Here is a 19,667-nt window from a genome sequence, read left to right on the forward strand (position 1 = left end):
TGTCGCGTTCCCCTTGAGAGGTCATTGTAGGCTGCGTGTATTACGCGTACACTTATTTTGGTGTTTCTGAGTGCCACAGCGTAGCGCAGGTGCATTTTTTTCACGCATGTGGTCTACGAGGGGTTGCGTGCATGTTTATTTTTGATTTTGGGCTGCCTGTGCGTTGCGTTACCGGTCATCTTCCCCCAGGGGTCACAGACAGCCTTGTTAAAGCACTAGGGTATGAATTCCATCTAGTATCCTACCCCTTTGACCCCCAATTGCCCAGGACAATCGTTTACTGCAATTCCCATACGCACAACAACATCAGTGCCATGGTTGGGAGGCGGCCAAGCGGTAAGGGAGGCAAAGGTGGCCGACCTTCAAAAGGTGGGCGCGGTAGGGGACATGGCCGGGATTTGCAGGGTGTCCCTATACCCCCATGTGTGGAGGAGCAATCAGGGACACCCATGCCCCCCCCATGGTTGAGGGAAACGTGGCTGACACCATCCCAGCTCAGCCCCTGTTGGACCAGCCCATTGCGGCACCTGACCTGACACAGGATGACTCCCAGGCTGACTTCCAGGTCAGCAAGTCTAGGCCACGTGTGGCAGTGCAAGTTGTTGTCACCAAGCCACGTGGATCTGCGGCAGCTATGTCATCTGCTGCCCCAAGTATGCAGTGTGGGGAGGCTGCAGGGGCAGCTGCAGCTCCATCCGCCCCAGCTCTGACTCTCCCAGCCAGGACAGTGTCAGTCCAGGTCCATCAAACTCATGTTCCCCCTGCCAAGATTACCCTGCAACCAATGCCTGCATCAAGACCTATGGTCATTGTGCATTCCCACACTCCTACTACCCTGTCCACCGGTGATTCTGCCCCTACTGACCAGAGCGGCGTAAGCCACTCTGGCTCTGCTCCACCTTTAAAAAAGGGGAAGAAGGGTGCTCTGGCACGACAGGCTGAGACCCCAGATATGGCTACACACACTGGCACGTCAAGGAAGCCTTGCTTTAATGACGCAGAACTTGATGCACTTGTGTCCTATGTGTTGGCACATAGCCGCAAAATGTTGGTGTCTGCAGGGTGCAAGACCACACCTGGTCAACGTAGGGCACACTGGCAGACCATCGCGGACCGCATAAATGCCCTTGGATTTGTGAGGCGCACAGCTGATGATTGCTCCAAGCGGTGGAATGACCTGAAAGGCAGAGCAAAGAACAAGCTGGCCTCAAATCATGCCGCTACTCTGGTGACTGGCGGTGGCTCTCCACAAGAGGACAACAAACTCACTGAACATGAGTCTGTTGCTGGGGCCTTCGTCACAGAGGAACAGATCCAAGGTGTGGGAGAACTACCTGATTATGATGCATTGTCCGGTGAGTGCCCATGCATGTGTGTGTAATACATGTGTATGTTGTTTGGGTGACAGGTTCTGATTGAGTGCCAGGTGAGGGTGTGTGTGCCTGGGTGGTATGGGTCACCCATGTGCTTCATCCAAAACATTCAGCGGCCTTGGATTTGGGTGTGACAGTATACCTTCTGCCCACAGTAGTAATTTAGCGCAACATTACGAAAGTTGCCCTTGAAGTGGCATCTTGCAACAACATTGTTTTTATTTTTCAGTGTTCGTTCAGGCTGATTGTTTCAATTATCCCACTTTTCCTACGCATTCCTCAGCCCTATTGTCACATTTGTGACATGCTTCTGTCATTGATGAACCCCACATTGGCCCACATGTGTTACCTTGTTAGGTGAATGAGTTGACCATTCAGGCTGATTGAGTATTGGCCTGATCACATACATTTTTGGGGCCTGTTTGTATGTGGAACATGATAGTTGTTTCCTGTCATGTTGAAGTGCACAACCATTGATGTGTACATCGGCCTGCAATCACTGTATTTTTGTACACTGGATGTGTTGCAGTGTGTGGCACATGCGTATTTTGTCACACTATGTAGTATTGTTCATCTCATCATGTCCATCTCACATGGATGGCTGACAGTACTCATTCACTGACATATGGATGTAATTGTGGAATGTACCATGGCTATGGTACATGCCATCTGTGTGATGGCATGTGTCATGTATGTGTATTGGACATGCCACTCACAGGCCAATGTGTGATGGCAGTGCTACCCAGCATGCAGCAAATGTGTTGCTCTTCCATCTTGGTGTCATCAGTGTCTGCCTTTTGCCTCCCCTTCCAACTCAGTGACAGTGCATGCATGGGAGGGTTATAGTCATGTGGGACATGTGTAAATCATGTACTCGTTCTGTAGCTTGTCAGGCCTATTTGTGTGATATGGTGCTAATGCCTGTTTCCCTTTTTTGTCTTTCATGTTTTTGCAGGGGATGACACACTTGATGTTGTTGAGGTTTAGGAGATGGTGCAGACCCAGGAGCAATCTCAGGCACGACCGGGCACCAGTGGGGGACGTGGTGTGGTGGTGGGTGAGAACCCAATCTTGCTGAAGACCATTCTGTCCAGGGGTGTCTCTGGGTGCACCTCCCAAGACCTCTATTCAGGTGCTGATTCGGATGATAAGACCTATGTGCCTTTGCAGGTAAGTGTTTCTGGCAGGGATGCTGTTCTGTCCAACCCACCTGCACCAGGGGTAGAACCCTCTATGGGGATGTCAGTGTTGGTAAGTCCGCCTTTGGCGGTTACGGATGCAGGGTCACACTCCACAACATCTGATCCTGTTCCTGGGCCAGCAGATCAGAGGGGGAATGCAGTCCTGCAGCCTCAGGCAGTGCCGGCACAGTAAGGCTCAGATTGCCTTGCCCCAAACAGGTGTGGTGCCCGCCGACGCGGTTGCCATACGCCACCAGGCAATACCATATGGGAACAATCCATGTACGGTATGGCAAGCCAAAAGGCAGCATCAGTTGAGATGATGGCTCAAGCAATGGAGAGGGTGGCCACTTCCATTGTCCCCCCTGAAAGGCAGATGGAGCAACTACAGCAGGAAACAGACTCCATTTGCCAATCACACAGGGAGGACATGTTGGCATCCAACAGGGACAGACGGGCGGCACTGGAGACTCTACGCCAATCAATGTCAATAGAGTCCCAGGGCCACAGGGAAGCCCTGAGGGTAGAACTCCATCACCTCAGGGAGACTCTTGTTGACCTTGAGGCTTCCACTAACTTGAGGACAGAACAGCAGCTGAAGCGGCTCACACGTTCGCTCTCAGCTGAGATGCAGGCAACTCGGGAGGAGATCTGGGCATCACGTCAGGTGTTGCATGGGGATCTCCACACTTTAATCCTCCAGAACGAGACCTTCCACACCCGCATGCTTGCTGCCATGGAGGACCATACCAGGGCTTTGCGTGGGCTGCCTCCCATAGCACCACCACCTCCTGATGCAGCAGCAGAGGGTGATGAGAGCGACAGCAGCAGTTCTCCCACAGTGGCATAGCCGTGCAGGCCATGAGCCCATGGTGGTGTTTTTTTTCCCAACATCCACACAGGTGGCTGTTGGTGCGCACCCTGTCCTCAGACCTCCTGGGTGGCCTCCCCCCCAGCCCCCACATGGCCATTTTTGATTTTTGATTTTTTTTTTACAGTGTGTTGCCTTGTGTGGCTCCCGTGGGCATCCACTGTATTCCGGCTGGGCACATGTAGGCTTGTCCTGAGTTTGGGTTAGATGCTTGGGTTCGTGAGACACACACCCCTCCTGCTTCCCGTTTCCATGGGCTTGCAAAGGGTGTGCCCAAGTGACAGTGACTTACACAGTGACGTTGGACTCCCATGATCTGTGTGGGCAGTCTGTAGTCAATACTGTGTATGCATTCCTAGTGGATATTGTTGTTGTATTGTACACTGCATGGTGTATTGATATGTGCTTGTGCATCCATGTCTTCCTCCTAATTTGCAGGTTAATTCCTCATGTCTTCACAAGGCCGTCTACTTTGGAGATGGAGTTCATGTTGTAAGCAGTGCACTTACACATTTGCGTGGCAGCAACACTGTACAGTTGGAAGGGGTCGATGTGCTGGCATAATCAGGTTGTAAGACTACCACTACTTTAACTTAGTACTGTCATGTTTTTGATATGTTTGAGGTTGTGTAGCTGCATTGGATTGTTGGTAAGTATTTGGTCATGTGTGTTGTTAGTTCTACATTACTGGGAGCATATTGTGTGTGGCCAGTTTCCATTAGGGACACTGTACTTTGTGACACTTGTGTCAGGTTTTGGGGATTGCTTTGTTTGCTCTCACATAGCATGACATGCCATGGTGTGTTGGGTGGCGGTGCTGGGGAAGGGTTGGGTGACATGGCACTGTTGTCATGTTGTATTTTGCAAGGGGGTCATGAATTTAGCAGCATAGAAGTGTGTCTTTTGATGACACAGCATTGGTGGTGTTTGTGTAGGTAGGGATGCACACAATGTAACACTTCCAGGTGACCAATCTCAGGCTGGTATGGTTGTGACAGTTGACTGTCCCTTATGTCATCATCATTGATTGTCAGATGGTATGTGCCAGGGTTGTGTGTACTCCACAGGGGTGTGATTTTAGGTGAAGTAATTAGCCACCAGCTGCGTACGGGCTGCCTCACCCCGTGCCCTTTCCCCTCCCATGCGCAGCGGGCGTGCATGTGGTTGGGGATGTGGGGGCACCACCATGTCCACGGGCAGGCCCCGGTGCGTTGCAACGTTGTGCCGGACACATGCTGCCACTATGATCCTGCACACTACTGGGGGAGCGTATAACAGCTGCCCGCCAGAATGGTCAAGGGAGCGAAAGCGTGACTTGAGCACTCCGAATGTGCGCTCCACTATGCCCCGGGTTCCAATGTGGGCTGTGTTGTATCTTACCTCGGGTGGCGTGGTGGGATTCCGAATTGGCGTCATCATGTGGGTGCTCAGAGGGTAGGCACTGTCCCCTGGGGAGGTGGTGAGGGGCATCATTAGTGGGGTTGTGACATTACTCAGTATCTGACATTCATGCATGTGCTGTGGAATTTATACTCACCGAGCAGCCATGTATCACCATGCCGCCCAGCTTCTAGGTCCCGGTTTAGGTTTGACATTCTGTAAATGAAACTGTCGTGGGTGGACCCTGGATAGTTGGCATATACTGAGGTGATGATTCCCTTGGCATCACACACTACCTGGACGTTGATGGAATGTCAGTGCTTGTGGTTTCTATAGATGTGCTCTGATGCCCCGGGGGGACGTAGAGCCACATGGGTGCAATCAATGGCACCTAGGACTTTGGGGAATTGTGCCACCCTGTAGAAATCCTGGACGGCAGCTTGCCTTTCTGCAGGTGTTCTGGGCAGGTATATGTGCCTGCGGACTGATGGGCGTGCAGTCATGATGGCCAAGACCTGGTGTAGGCAGCGTGACTGCGTGGCCTGTGACACCCCCCCACTATAGCACTTGTCTGCTGAAATGATCCAGTGGCCAAGAAGTGAAGTACATTGAGGACCTTCTCCAGGGGGCTGAGTGCTTGGGAGCACAGGGTGGGTGATGTGAGGTCATCCTCCCACTCACTCACCAGGTCGAGTATTATGTGAGGTGGAAAGCTATACCTCCATACACCTGGTTATCAGGCATCCCAAAAAGGCTGGTTCTGGGTGTGAAAATTCTGGGCCTGACTATCCTCCTCCTCCTCCTGCGGTATCCCACGACCACTGCTGCTAGGAACGGTATATTCATCCTGGCGTCTGAGCTTGTTTTTTGTTTGCGCACATTTTTATGCTGCGCGGGTCCATGTACGCCTGCTTCCTGCTGGCGTACGTGTTTCTGGATTAGCGTGTCTTTTTTGGCGCACACGTTAGCCCCGTTCGAATCCATGAATACGTGTTTTGAACGTGCGTGTGGGTGTTTTCCGTGCATTTGCCTCCTGTACTTCCACCGTGACGCCCACATTTTCACGCGTTGTTCCCCATTCCGCGTGTCACGCCCCCTGTTCCTCCTACTTTTGTTGTGTGCGCCGCGCTATGTGCGATTTCGCTGTGCACGCTGTTTGGAGACGTGTGCGCCAGCGTGCACCACACAGAATTTTGGCGCACATCCTGGGATTTACATGCGCACGGACTTCCATGAATCGCTGTGCGCGGGTTCCGCTGCGATTTTCGCACTGGCACAGCGATTTGCACGCTTTCGCACGCTTGCGCTGAAAATTTCAGCGCACATTAATTCCATGAATCGGCCTGTAAATGTCATTCTGTTGCTCTTCTTTAGGACTTTGGTCAATATCTGACAGATCAGTCTCTGAGACTGAGATCACATTAAACTCAAAGGACAATTCCAGAGGCGTATGTGAGTTAACTTGCCCTCCTGCACCCATAATCCATGGCTTGGGGGTAGATAGATGATCTATAATGAATCCACGACTTTGCACCAATATATCCATTGATTCACTTGTTTCCATCTGGGTGACGTCATTAAGGCTACAACTTTTCCAGTCAGTGTATATTTGGAATTTATCGTCTGTGCTTCCGTCGAGATGAGATGGTTCGGTGTAGAAATAGCCATGGTTTGACATTCCCCCTGTACATTTAGGCCCGAAGACGAGGGAGCCTGATTATCATAGATTCATTTTCCTTGCCATGTTAATCCTCGCAACTGTAAACATAAAGCGGGCTTAAAATGAGGTGTCAGATGGTTCTTCAATCTACCCCCCTCACACGTGGGTTCCTCAAATTCCAGGGCTCTCAAATCGTCCCCTAAAACATCACTTTGTGAGTTGTATATGTGCACCATATTTGGACTTTTAAAGTGCCCTGTTGTAGCTCGTAGGGTGCTACCAAGAAAAATTATTCTTCTGGCTTTATCATGTCAACGCGGATTAGCAAAAATACCCAAAAACACCCACCACACAATTCGAGGACTTCAGTGCAGCAAAAGACAGTTGTTCCCTCAGATATGCTATTGGCGTGTTTAGACCTTTTACTCTTTGCTACTCACCAAAACCTCCCCCTCGCCAGGGAGATTAACCTGTGATGGTATCAATCCTGGCTCTAGCCCTTGTCCCGCTGCGGACCACAGCAGACCACTCTCTGTGCCACTCTACACGCATGCAACGCTGGTTGCACACTCACTCAATCGTGGAAACAGCAAAAAGACTGCAAAACAACACCAGCACCACAGCAGACCCCTTTCTGCACTGTTCTCGTGGATTATAGACAATAATACATATATGTCTAGAAGAACAGTCCTCCCCCTGCAGCACTGTACTTGAGTACATAATCAGCATTATTAAAAAAAACAGAGTTAATGTATTCTTTTCTGATGTGGTTACTTAAATACTCATCGCACACAGGCTTGTGTGTGGCTTTTACAGTTGCATGGTTTCCCCTATGGTATTTGTAGCTTTGCATTTTTCATTTTGAATCCATTGCGACAAAGAGAAGAAAAAAATCAAATCATAGACATAGAACTACTTACCATTCCAATGTGAGACCAACCTGTGCAATACAAACATACACTACTGCATATTACAACACTGATTTACAATCCACATTTACACATCAATACTTGTTTACAAACATATGTCTCAAATTAAATTGTATTTTAAATGTTCCCTCTTTTTGAAATGCTTTATAGATGTTATGTTCATATTTGTATAAATAATATTTTCAAATCTCTATGCGCAACGCAGCACAACAAAGGTTTGAATCCCGATTCCGTGCTTATAAACCACTTGTTGGTATTAAGCGCATTATAAAAGAACAATTATAATTACATATAGGAGGAGACACTTCGATTTGCTACCTGCATAGAAGACATGGGGCGACCTGCCCGCTCCACTGTTTGGTGGGCCCTCCCCAGTCCTTCCAGTCCTGCCAGCTGGCAGCATGGGATCTTCACCACGGCCGCTGTGAGGACTCTGACCCAACCTACTCTCTTTGCTGGCCTGTCTGCCTTGCCTTGAATGGGTCGGCACCAATCCACGCTTCTGGGCCCATCCAGACTGGGAGGGGCAACTGGCCCCAAGTCATGCTGCCCTGCTCAAGAATTCAGTGCTGTGAGGCTCTAATCTGATCTTCACCGGGATATCATCCCTGCATGGCCCAGGTCTTCAGTTTATTCCAGGCTCCCTTGCTTGGCCCCAGGGTGTGCCACGCTGCATCATGGGCCACCTCCTAACTGTTCCCAGGCCACACCGCACACACACCCAGAGTCAGGAGTTTCTGGGCTCACCCGGCCTAGCCCACGCTCTCCCAGGCTGCACTGGCCATGCAGCCCACTTCTCACAGTATATACTGGGCCTCTCCTGGAATATGCAGCCTGGCTCGCGGAGCCCTGAGGGGGGCTATAGCCCCCATGAAGCATATTGTCTTACCTACTTCTTTCTATCCCATGCAACCATTATTGTTAATGTGTTTCTCTTATTCTGGTTCCAGATGTCTACCCTGGCATCCATCCATGGGACAGGGGAGACCTGCCCATTGTCTTTCTTTAGCAGAATTCTGTACAGACCCAGAACAAGAACTTAGGCAGTGTTAAGGACACCTGGGTTAGGATGAGAACTCCAGGGGATGCAAGAGAGATAGAGAGAGAGAGAGAGAGAGAGAGAGCAAGAGAGAGAGAGAGAGAGAGAGAGACTGCCCTAGACGCCCCCCAAAAATAATAAAAACCCTTGAACTTTCCTTGAGACTCTGGGTACTTTCTATTCTATCTGTGACATGTGGTGTTGAACTATATGCCAATGAAGTGACAACAATCCCACCACAAGCCCAAGCCATGATTAGAACAGGCTTGAAAATGGATGTTCTGGAGGGAACCTATGGGAGGCTAGCTTACAAATCTGGATTGGTTCTGACCCATTCCCTGGGGGCAGGGGTAACTGACCAAGACTTTCAAGTGGTAGTGAAGGTACTCCTGGTGAACTTAGGATGGCAGACATTTGCTCTGATGTAGGGGAAAATGGCTGCCCAACTGATATGTAAGATTTTGATACCAGCCTTTGAAGAGGTAGATATACTGAACATGATGGAGTGAGAAGAGGCAGGGTTCGGAGAGATGATGAAGCTCATGAGAGGAGAAACACTCTAACTAGAGCCCCCAACACTGCATCCCTCATATTTGCTACATCTCAGAAAACAGATCTTCTCTTGGACCAGTCCAAGAAGTCTGTGATATCCCAGGACAAGTGTAAAAGACTGAAAGTGTCCCATTTCATTGAGATGGGAGAGTTGCTGTAACAAATCACTGTCAGCCTAGAGAGGGCAGCGTAAACTACCAACACTTACTGGTGCCTGCCCAATGAGTGACACCAAATCAGTATGGAAATAGTCAGACCACTTGAACTCTCAAAAATCAGGGAACAAGTACCTTCTAGTTATCGTCGACTTTGTATTTATTTATTTATCAATGTGTTATAGTTTAAATTTAAACTTTACACATAGAAAATAAATGTTAAATATAAAACAACATAGAAATACACAATTTTAAACTTACAAACATACAAATGTAATAAGTAACATATATAGTTTAACAATAAAATATATGAAATGAATAGATTGAAGTAAGCCTAGATATACTTTAAAATAACTTACCATAACCATAATCGGTATAAACTTCTAGGTTCCTATTTAAAAAAAAGAATCTCAATATAATAAAAATAGAATTAAAATAAAATAAAATAAAATAAATTGGATGTAGGTATCATGGCCCATATTCTATTCAGACTAAACCAACCTGAAAAATAGGTGGTAATTCTCAGCATACTGAAAGTCATTAGCGTCCAACTATTGGAGAGTGTTACGTAGTTAAGCTCTATTAATTGACCCAGGGGCTATACATTTCCCATTTCTTACTTCTCGTTGAGTTCTTAATGGTCTTATAGGCAACTTCCATCCTCAGTCACTACATCACACCAGATGTCTCTTGAGATTATTCTAGGTCTTATACACATTCAGAAGTTTATATCTTAATGCCCAGCGGACTTTCAATCTTCATCCATACTTTGTATAAGGAGAGACACACCTTGATATGGCTGGTGTTGATGCTGTTATACCAACATTGCTTCTCCCCAATACTTTCCAGAATCATTGTCGACTATGCAATCCTATATTGAGAAAACAACTCCACGACCAGTAACATTACAAGGGGCATTTTGAAGGTCCTGGTCGCATTTTTCACCAGAGTGGGCTTTCCCTCAGAATTATTAACAGACCAAGGGAACAGTTTCATGTCCCGATTAATGGGTGAAATGAAAACCCTCATACAGATCCAGATCTTGTGTACCTCTGTATGCCACTCACAGACAGACTCGCTTATTGGGGGGTTAAAAACACCCCTGAAACTGATTCTGAAGAAGCTGGTTACGGAGACGATGGAAGGAACTGGGACAAAGCAATACCATGGGCATTGTTCGCAGCCCAGAAGACACCACAATCCTCCACAGGATTCTCCCAGTTTCAGCTCCTGTACAAGCATAATCCGAGGAATGCACTAGACATTTTGAGCGATGAATGGGAAGGTCCTTATAGCCAGCAAACCAGGGGCAATCCCCTGATTCAAAATACAAGGGAGTAGTTTAGATATGGAAGAGGCCCAAAGCTCACAGGAAGCTTCCTATAATAGTAAGATCTAACTGTGTACATTTCAAGTGGGAGACCAAGTAATGGTCTTGTTGCCCACTATGCAAAAAAGGCCCCTAGCACAGTGGCAGGGACCCTATGTGATCACTAAGAATGTCTACCCCTAACAAGCTGACCAAAGGAAACCATTCCAACTGCACCACATCAACAAGCTCAAAGTTTGCAAGGACAGCAGCAACCCCAACTCCTGGGGTTATACACCAATAACACTCACCATAATCCACTACCAATTAAAGGACAAGGGGTTAGCATTCCTACTGGGCTCAGCATACAAGAACACAAAGAGCTGGTCCAGTGGATAAAGACGTTTACAGATGTCTTTTCTCTGAAACTGGGGTGAGTAAAGATGGTTATTCATAAAATCATCTTGCCACTAGTAAGAGTCATCCACCTGAAGCCTTTATGGATACCAAAAACCAGGAAGAAATAAAGAAAATGCTCAACCTGGGACTAAAAGAACCATCGCATAATTTGTGGTCTCCCCCCGCCCCAGTAGTGCTGGTACTTAAACCTGATCAAAGCTGCAAATTATGAATCGATGTTAGACAAAAAAAATCTCTCTGTTTCATGCATATCCGGAGAGGCTTGGCTTGACCAAGTATATTTCCATGCTACACCTTACCAAAGGGTAATAGCAGGTACCAATAGACAAGGACGCCAAGCCCAAGACATATTCTCCATGCCGGAGGGACTGTATCAATTCACAATGCTACCATTTGGGCTACTGTGGGCTCCAGACACTTTTCAAAGACTCGTAAATCTGGTCCAAGCCCCATTCCAGGAGTTTTCGGGAGCTTACTTGGATGATATTGTCATCTAAAGTTCCACCTCCAATATCTAACAGCATTATGCAACCAACTCCAGAAAGCTAATCTGACTGCTAATCCAGTTTAGTGCCATCTCGCCCAACCTAATGTAAAGTACCTGGGATTCCAATTGAGCAATGGCATGGTAATACTAACAACACCCAGCGTAAGATTGCAACCCCTACTTGATATCCTTTGTCTATAACAGTCGAAAATATTTGTATTTTCTGCCATTGTAAAAAATGCATTACATCTCATGACTCACCTTATGTTACCCTGCGGAGGTAACTATAACTTTGTACATAATGCCTGTAATATCTGTTTATAGCACTATACCCTGCTTGTATATAACATTCCACACTCTTTGATTCCTTGTAACTAAGCTTTGCCTTGTCTTGTAACTGCTGCGCCCTGATACCCTTGGGTCTGGCGCGCATTATAAATAATAAACAAACAAACAAACAATACCTGTGAGAAACCTGAGATTATTCTCACTCCTAAACCCACTGATCCTCTTTGCAGGTGGCCAGGGAAAGGCCGTCACTCTTGGATCCTGACCCTGGGGTGGAGAACCGAGGGAGAATCACCTGGGTGGAGGGTCCCCGGGATTGGGAGTGCCCACAGGTGAGACATGGTGCCCACATTTCCCTAATAATGACCAACCTAACACTCCCCTGACCTTTATGGGTTACTACAAGACCTCTCCCCTCATATCCCCACATATGACATTTCAAAGTACTCGGACTCTGGTATGGGACGAAGAAGAGGCCTGAAGAGAGTATGGCATGTACCTTTAGTCATGGTCAGGTAAATTTAAGTAAGGACACACACTTGCAACCTATAAAGGACCCAAGAACAAGGCAAGCAATGGGAAGCAACAGGGAGGCTTCATGAGAGTGACCAGCAGAGGATCCCTTTATGTGTGGAGGCAACCATGGTGGGACCAGAGCAAGAACCAGGTCATCGGCAGAGGCTCCTAGGAACTTGTGTGGCCCAAAAAAAGTGGGCCGTATCATGGCTAAAGGTGTCGGAGCCTCCAGCAGAGATCGGGCCTCCATCACAGATCATGAGCAGCAGGAGCTGCAGGCCAATCCGGAGGAGAGAGGACGCTTTCCGTGTCCAGAGAGAAACCTTTCCAATTGCCAGCATGCAGAGAAGACGGACCGGCAGGCGAGCAGGTCTCGCATCCATGGTCGTAATTCTAGGGCGGGACGGGGGTGTTTGTCCCCCCCAACTTTCAAGGCACACGATTTTGTCCCCATTCATTTGAATGGGGCATTTTTTTTCAGATGACATGTCCCCTCCAACATTTTCAGCAACGTTACTCCACTGCTCGCATCAGTAGGTCTGCCGACCTTGCGAGCAGAGAGGAAGCTGCAGGGGGCAGCAGAAAGGAGGTGCAATCAGCCAGTCAATGTCAGCGAGAACACTTGGGCACCGGGCCGCTACTAACAGACCGGGAATAAGTGACAGTCTTTGAAAACAATTGCAATAAATGCTTATTTAATACCGAACCAAACAGAAACTTGAGACTATATATGACGATTGCATTATAAATACTGAACTACTTGAAAACGTACAGTTGAGCATAACAAATGCATTACTGAACTGAATGGAAACTTAAAATGAAGCCTAATTAATGCATTTTAAACACCAAACTGAACAAAAAGGTGAAATTGAACATTACTTGTCTTATAGCTGCTTTGTTAGTACTTCTATGTTTTATGTTTAATTGTTTGTTTATTGTTGCGCTCTGAGGCCTATAGGGTTGATGATGCTTTATACAAATTAAATAAATACAAATAAATAAATAACAGAAGTATATTGAACATCGAACTGAATGAAACCTTGAAGTTAGATACATTGAATACTAAATACAGTAAAAACCTTTATGGGCAAAGCAAATCATGAAGGACAGCTAAAGTGTCCATGCGAAAATAAACTACGGAAAAGGGCATGCATATGAAAGAGTGCCCCAGAAGGTGGGATATGAAGAAAACCCAACAAACGTGAACTTTTATGAGTGAATGCAATGCGGCAAGGCCACCGACAGGCAAAAGGTGTGTGACACGTGATGGCAGAATCAAGAGGTTGATAAAGAGAAGCTAAAGAAGTATACCCATGCACATACAGTTAAAAGGCCAATAAAGTGGAATTAAGGGAAAATGACTTGGTCCACAGGAGCAGGAGTTGAAGAACCTGTTGACCTCATAACCTAGGGATCCTGGTTGCGCAACCTGTGATGGGTGGACCATGTGGTCTGACAACTGCGCCTAGACCACTGAGCCCTGAATTGGAAGACATCAAAGACCTTGTAAAACAGACCAAGATGAAGCGTTGTGAGTGAACTGGGGAAGCAAACCAGAAGGAGGATCAGGTTAACGTTGAGTTATGTTATACTTTTGAAAATACTGAAATAGACTTGGCAGAGTTAAAGTCTTGAGGAAGGGAACTCTGAGACTTGAGGAACTGCATGTGTTGTCTTGTGGGCAACGCCTCGAGACCCCTTTACTTTTTGAACTGTGTTGCTTGGAGCTTGGGGAAGGTAACCCCAGGGATTATTTGGAACTTTGCTGTCTTGAACGTGAGAAAGGTGATCTTGAAACTTTTTATGGAAGTTTCTTGCACTTGGGAAAGAGGAGATGAAAGAAAGCCGAGAGCTGGAAGAAGCCCAGACTTTGAGTAGCATCCCTACACATTGCTTAGCCTTAGTTGTGAGGGTAAGAGTAGGTTTTGGACACAGACAGACTTTTAAGTTGAACTCTTTGACACACACTTTCCTTAGTTTTGTTCAGGTAGGGAAATCCAGCCTTAGTATAGGGCAAGTTAGGCCATCTACAATCCTGACATTAAAGTTAATAAACATCTTTTGTTTGATCTTTGAATCTGTTGTCTGTGTCTTACTTCATGATGCCCTCATATGCCCCAAAGGGTCAATTTCGAAGCGGTCTAGCAGTTAGACAGACCTGTCATGAAGAAAGACATTTGAGCCTTCTTAAAGCTAGTGGGATACTTTCGGCAATTCATACCCCGTTTTTTTGGAAATCACCAGCCCATTAACTGAGAGATGAAAGCAAGACCACCTAAATGTTATAGTATGGGAGGAACAAGCAGAAAATGCCTTAGCCATCTGAAGGAGGCCATATATGAGCTCTGTGCTCATAATGCCAAAATTAAAAAGGCATACATCCTGAAAGCAGATGCATTCACTATCGGGTTAGGAGCCATCCGATCACAAAAAGGAAAATGGAGACGAGAAGTCAATAATTTACATCAGTGAGAAAATACAACTTGTGAGGTAAAATACCCAATAGTGGAACTGAAAGACCTGTCATTATAGTGTGCTGTGCACAGCCTCCGTCATTATTTAACAGGAAGAAAATTGAGGCTATTCACAGACCACCCACTCTTAGTATGGACCGTCAGGAATAAGGATGCAAATCACCTAGTCTTAAGGTGGTTCCTGGCACTATTGCCTTTTTCATTTTCGGTGAAACATAGAGCAGGCCCTAAGCAAAAAAATAAAGATTTTTGTCATATTACCCAAAGGCAGATAGACCACAGGGACAAGACCTAGATGAGGAGGGCTCAGAAGAAAATGTGGAGGAGTGTAACAAGGCCAAAGACTTGTCCCTGTCAGGAAGAGGGGTAAGCGCCTCTCCCTGGGGGAGCGAAGTGGCGAGATAGATTCCGGACCAACACTAGGGCTGAGAACAACTTCAGTAAAGCACACCCACATCCCTATTTTTCATGTTGCCCATATTTATGGATGCAGATCCATGTCTCCTACCATGCCTCATAAATCATGTGCTCACTAGTATTTCTCTTCTTGTTGTAGATCACTATGACATCAGATTGCCAGCATGACTGAGCAACAACAACATCACCTAAGTCCAAAAAGAACCTTAAGTCGTCAGGCCAACCTGACCGAGCACTGAGACATCCGGAGAACATGAAAGAGAGAGATGAATAGAGAATCCAAAAGTACACGCGAAAATCACAGAGACAGTGCAGTCCCATTTGTCCCCACCGGCGGCGGCTCACGTATAACCCCATTAAGCCACCAGGGACAAAAACAGACACTTATCAACAACAGACATTCACCAGAGACTCAAGACCCAGCCATTTTGTGGCCAGCACCTGTGGAACCAGTGAGAAGAGTTTACGCCCCTCTAGAAAAATGTCCTCTACACACACACACATCTCAGGGCGGACAAAGCAAATTAGATTGGCTAGGGGGGAGAAAAAAAACCTGAGAAGGGAGATATACTTAAGAGGAGAAAGGGAAGAAACAGGAAGTGGTGGTAGCAGATGAGGCATGCAGGGGAGGTGGAGGGCGGACAAGAGGCAGCAGTAGGAATGAGGGAGCGGAAGATCAAAGAAGAGATTATTGAAAAAGTATTGATTCCAGAGTGATAGTGGTTCTGCAGTGTGTGTGTGTGTGTGTGTGTGTGTTTGTATGTGTGAGAGTGTGAGACAAGCGCATAATGAGGATATAGTAAGGAGTGACTTTAAGAATGCTGGTACTGGGTGAAAAGAGGTTTCTTAAGTAGTAGTTGTGGGATGAGAGTAGTGGGGGTTGGAGGAGAGTATTAGTAGTGGGGGAGATTAGTAGTGGTTGCAGGGGAGTAGTAGTGGTCGGATGAGAGTTGTAGTAGTTGGACAGGAATAGTAGTGGTTGGGGCAGAGTAGTGTTAATCTGAGGTGAGTGGTAATGTTTGGAGGAGAAGCAGTAAAGCGAGAGGTAACATCGAAAATGGGAGGCAGGATGCAGGTGACAGGATGAATGAAGGAAGACTGGTGGGTAGGAGATGAGGAAAAAGGAGCAGGTAGAGTAAAAGGGGAAGGTTAGCTTGGGTGTGAGTGGAAAGGATGATTCCAGAAGAGAAACTGCAGGCACTGTTCCTCTTCCGATTAGAAAACTAGCCTGTGGCGACAGTAGGGAAAGTTAGGAAGTGCCTGAGGGAGACAGTGAGTCTGTATTTAGGGAGCCCATTGTTGGCATAAGACCATAGACAGTAGGGGCTACCATCCAATAGTATTAACAAACTGGTGTTTATTTTTTATTTTTATTTTTTTTATTGTTGTATATGATTAACATAAACCTTTTACAATGATTTCATCATATATCCAAATCTTTCATAATATCATACTAAAAACCATATTTTTTAAAACAAGATAAAATATTCATACACTCCAGGTTCAAAACTAAACAGAAGAAAATATACTTATACGGAATATACTTTTCCACCCAAAACAGAAGACACGGATGACATATGAATTCCTTTTGCTATTGGTCACGTAAGCAGTTGCAGTGAATTTGAGCGCAATTTTACAGCTCTCCAACATCTGTATCACTGCGATTGTCATTTCCTGTGAGTTACCACCAATAAGTCTTTCCCACCAGGAATCTTATGTAGAGTAAAGAGCAGAATGAGCAAATTTACTGAAAAGGTGTTGTCTAGCATCTGCTGTACCTTCACAGAACAGCAGTAGGTGTTTGATGGACTGCTGTTCCGGGTTTTCACAGATCTTGCATAGCTTTATTGCCTGAGCGCCCATTCCTCTTTTTGCCAAGACTTCTCCTGTTTTGGTAACATTCAACCTCAACCTTAAGAACTTACTTCTTATTCTCCAGTCGGGGAATTTTACTAGATATTTATTCAGAACACCCAATTTCCGGTCTGTCATCTGGAGGGAGTTCGGGCGTGTGCATGTTCTTATTTTCTCAATAGTATGGATCCAGTTCATTTCATCCCATTTTTTTTTTGCTTTCATCGGATCTTCAAGTAAAAGCTTAATCTCAATGTCAGTATTTCACAGTGAGTTTTCCACCAACAGCTTTAAATTGTCCAAGATGGGGGATTTCCCTGATTTTAAATGGGCGTCTATAACCGCATATAGTGAGTCTTCTTGAGCAGTGATGATCAAAATTCAAAATGGAGATTGTCTATTGATAAACTCATAGGCAGCCCTAATGCATGCTTCCAAACGAGGCCTTCCCATCTTTGCCACTGAGTGTCCATAAGTGAGGTTTTGCCTCCAGTCCATACAGTAAAATCGGGACGATTTTTGCTTGATAGAATTTTAATACTGGGATAATGGAAAATCTTCCATATTTCCCCAGTATCTTTTTCATCTGGGCCGTCAGAGGTTTAAGCTTAGGGAAATTTCATGCTCCATCTTATACACTGTTGGGCTAGCAAAGATTGTATAGCCAAGATAGACCAACTCTTCTAATCTCATTATTCTCTCTCCCCCAATGACTAACGATGGGAGGTGACATGTTTGTTTTTCTGTCTATAAACTAAGATTTTAGATTGTATAGGGTTAATTGAGAGCCCATTTATATTCGCATAACTGAAAAGTCCATCCAACAGTCGTTGTAGTCCTATCGCAGTTCTATCTAGGAGAACAACATCATCTGCATAGGCGAGCCAGTGTAGTTGGATCCCATTTAGTACTGGACTCGCTAAAGCAAAGGGAGCTAAAAAGTCCCCCATGTCTGATGTATAAAGATTGAAAAACAAAGGAGCTCCCAGACAACCCTGCCTCACCCCCCAGTTTACCCTCACTGATTCTGATAGATGGCCTTCTTCATCCAAACGTACTCTGATGTTATTCTCCCTATGGAATTCTATCAACATGCCCAACAATCCTTCTGGAATTCCCTTTCATCTTAGTTTCTGCCAGAGCCTTCCTCTATCCACCTGGTCAAAGGCTTTGGAGAAGTCCACCCATGCCCCATATAGCAGTTTTTTCCCCTTTCTTCTGTGTCTTCTCTCTTAATAGATTAAACAAAATGCCATTGACTGCGGTGGAGAGCCCCTTCCTGAAACCTGTCTGGCATCTTGATATAATCTTTGCCTTTCTTTCCCAAGCCTCCAGTTCACCTAACAATAGTTTCATGAAAATATTACTATCAATGTCCAGGAGGGTGATAGGACGATAGTTTGCCGCCACCGTCCTATCTCCCCCCTTGAACAGAGGAATAATAATTACAGAACTCGATGATGAAGGAAATTGCTTTCTGGCTATAATCTCCAAAAAAAGCCAGTTAAGCAATTTTGTCCACAAGTCCGGCCTATTCCTCATTACTTGATAGGTGAGACCATTCGGACCTGCCGCCTTTGAGGCAGATCCCTTCATAATCAAATCTTTGATAAGGTTTTCGTCGAATGACAATTTCCAGTTTATCTGCATATCATGTTCAAATATAGTTTTGATCGGTTTCCCAAAATCAGATTTTAAATGGCTAATCCAGTCTTCTTCTTTGACCAAATTACAGAGCTGGGTTGCCGAGTTTCCCTCAAGTTTATGAATGACAGACCAGAAATCCTTTCAAATTCTTTTTTGTAAGTAACTCCAACATATGTTCACCATCTTGCTGATGTCTGATTATTTTCCTTGATATGGACCAGTCTTTATAGTTTTTTTTACAGTAATCTTATCTCATCTTTGATTACCTCCATATTCCCTTTGTGAGTTTTTTTAATCAACCGTAGATTCCTATTATGTTCTTTTTTCTTCACCATGCTCTCTTCATCAAATATATGTTTATGTATATATTTAGGACCGTCCCCACTTGTTCCTGGCGGACAAATTGACCAGATGAATTTTGAGAAACCTGAGGGTGAACAGTTTTCATATTGGAGCGATTCCAGCAGGGCTATGAGTTTCTCATTTAGTTTCAATCCCCCGGCTTTATATTTATGGATCCGGATTTTTCCCTTCCTACATTCCAATTTTTGTTTGTCTCTCAACTTTATTTCTGATAATACTTCTGGGAATGAGAGAGAGAGAGAGAGAGAGACAGAGAGAGATAGATAGAGAGAGAGAGAGAGAGAGAGAGAGAGAGAGAGAGAGAGAGGGTGGTAGGCCCCAAAATAAATCAATACCATTCCTTGACCTGTCCTTGAAACGTAGAGTGGTTTCTGAAGGCAGGAAGCATTCTTGTCCTCTGCATCAGACTCAATTTAAATTATTGGAAGCTAGTCTGCACGGAAGACCAAGTCCTGTAGGGCTTATTCTCACTGAGCAACGATGTTCTATGTCACCATACCCAAACATCCCCAAAGGTGAGTCCACTCTTTGCTTTGGTCTCTATTTTTTCCAGGGATAATGCAGGAGTCCAATGACTTGAGGAAGTAGGGAGCAATGCAAATCCTTTCTTTCTGCCTGTGCATAGAAAAGAATGCAGAAAGCGAGTGGGGGAGGGAGGATACTTTCTATTAAGGCACATGAACTCCATTGCTGCACGCACACTACACTCCCCTACACTTCACAGACACTCCACAGACCAAGAAAATAGGCAT

The sequence above is a fragment of the Ambystoma mexicanum genome, chromosome 7q (genome assembly GCF_040938575.1).
Source record: "Ambystoma mexicanum isolate Mex_15411 chromosome 7q, UKY_AmexF1_1, whole genome shotgun sequence".
Classification (NCBI taxonomy): Eukaryota; Metazoa; Chordata; class Amphibia; order Caudata; family Ambystomatidae; genus Ambystoma; species Ambystoma mexicanum.